The sequence below is a fragment of the Brachyhypopomus gauderio genome, chromosome 21 (assembly GCF_052324685.1).
Source record: "Brachyhypopomus gauderio isolate BG-103 chromosome 21, BGAUD_0.2, whole genome shotgun sequence".
Classification (NCBI taxonomy): Eukaryota; Metazoa; Chordata; class Actinopteri; order Gymnotiformes; family Hypopomidae; genus Brachyhypopomus; species Brachyhypopomus gauderio.
Genome location: NC_135231.1, coordinates 7,262,350 through 7,264,502, shown reverse-complemented (window position 1 = coordinate 7,264,502; position 2,153 = coordinate 7,262,350). Strand labels below are relative to the sequence as shown.

The following is a 2,153-nucleotide window of genomic DNA, read 5'->3' as shown; positions in this document are numbered from 1 at the left end:
TTAGCATATAATTACCGCACCAATATTTTGACTAGAGTTTACATGTGATGCAATCTTAACATAGATTGTTACCATAGATATGTTTGTTCTATATAATTTGTTGGATTTATCATACCGTGTAGTGAATAAATGCTTCACAATCAGCTGTGAAGTTAAAAGCATGAGAATTGTTCGCTCCTGAGTTATTTCTGAAGTATGATAATAGCAGAAAATTTTCATTTTCATTGAAAAAGAGTGATTATTTTAAAAAATTTTAAATAATAAAACTGCTCATTTATGTTTTATTATATTTGATAAATCTGCTTTTCATATTCTGTTTGTTGTTAAAAAAATCCACAACATATTTAAATGAACCAAGATCAAGGGCTTTGCTGAGGATCTCTGATCAATCCATTTTGTGTGTGTGTGTGTGTGTGTGTGTGTGTGTGTGTGTGTGTGTGTGTGTGTGTGTGTGTGTGTGTGTGTGTGTGTGTGTGTGTGTACAGACATCAAGGAACTGATCTACTGAGATATAAAAAGGAATCAAAGATTCTTTTGAACGAGACAGTAAATTAATAAAATCCGTGCTCTGAACAGACTACCAACGATCCTATCAAGTATGGATTCCATTACAATAATGAAGTATTAAGAGCACAAAATGGGAGAAAGAAAAGTTTTATTATATATATTCGGTGGATAATTCCCTGAATCTGGACAATGGCAATAAACAACAGACAACGTATTTTTCAATAAATACTTAAATAATAAACATCACAGTGTTCAAAACTCCATGGGGCATCTTCCCAGGGAAAAAAACCTGAGCTAAAGGAGACGTGAGATGTGTGAAATGGTGTATGACGGAAGACCTTAACGGGAAATGCATTAAACACGAACAGGAAATATAATAATCAAACACGACCCCAAGGGTCCCTATCTTATAAATATGGGACGTAAGATTAGTTAAGTACACAAAAAGGTAAAAGTCTTAAAACCGAAAGCTGGTGTTTGTTATTCACTTATAGCCTACTGTAATAAACATATGGCAAACAACCGAAATAATATACAATACTTATTGAACTCACTTCAGACCAAAATCTCATTTGTTCTCTAAATGGAATTCGAAAAAGCTGTTTTCACTGGAATCGCATAACTTAGGTACGAGTGTAAAATTCCTCCAGGCGTTATTTTGAGAGTAAGGGAGTATCAGCTGGCCCGGCCGTGTTGAAGAGTCGGGCAGACGCACTGGAGCTGCGGTAAATAACGCGCACCTTCACCCCCGCGGCGGCTCTGTCAGCCTGAGCGTTACTGATCCGGATCTCTGTCCGGTCCTCTCACTCGCACACGTGCACTTGGCGTCCAAGTGGCGTGTCGTGCTGCTGATCTGGATAACGTCCGTTTCTCCGGATCGGGTACTAAGCAATTAAGGTAGGCAATTAAGATATGACACGTGGGTAACAGCATGACTTCTATGCGTGTTTGTTATGGATGCAATGAAAGCATATGAGGAAATACCTTATGGTATAATATACAAATAAAAAGCATTTTTGAATATGGTTGTGCATATCTTTTGAATATTTCAATATGACCACCATGTGTAGAAAACTACGGAGTTAATTAATTGTCTAAAATAGCCCCCCTAACTAATTAAAAGATTTTCGTGTAGTGTGAAACGTTGTCAACTTTATGGAAGTGCTGCTACTTAAATCTCGGAGTGGTGATAAATGAGTCGTTTGCCAGTTGACAGAATAACTACAGTACTCACCTTGGGCTGCTGCATATTGATAACTGCTCGGCACGCCGGGTGAAATAAATTGACAGCACAGGCGAGATCCAGTCAGGAGAATTTACGCCTCAGTCTATTCGGTGTTGACAACAATGTGACAGGGCCATAAAAGAGGCCTTACAGGACCGTACTGGCCAAAATAGACCGGCCTTAAAGACGAGACACAGGTCGCCACGTGTTTCAGTGCTTCACACTGGGCAGGGAAGACGATACGAGTACACGGGGTGAAAAACAGGGTACCAGAAACGGGCTCATATGACAGCGATAATTAAACATTACGACCATGTAGTCAAAGTCTAACGAACGTCAATTTATACAAGACCAAAATTTACAACCACGCACAAGGTGAGCATAACTGCCATTCGTTTCCTAGGGCTGTGTTGTATATAAC

At 39.0% G+C, this 2,153-nt stretch overlaps 1 long non-coding RNA gene across 1 annotated transcript; it reads right to left on the bottom strand.

The window, feature by feature from the left end:
• Nucleotides 1-751: 751 nt before the first annotated feature.
• On the bottom strand, nt 752-2,153 carry LOC143485316 (uncharacterized). The gene is made up of 3 exons (XR_013122839.1): nt 2,105-2,153; nt 1,742-1,955; nt 752-1,391 (listed from the first exon to the last, which is right to left on the bottom strand). It is a non-coding gene; the product is annotated as an uncharacterized LOC143485316 (long non-coding RNA).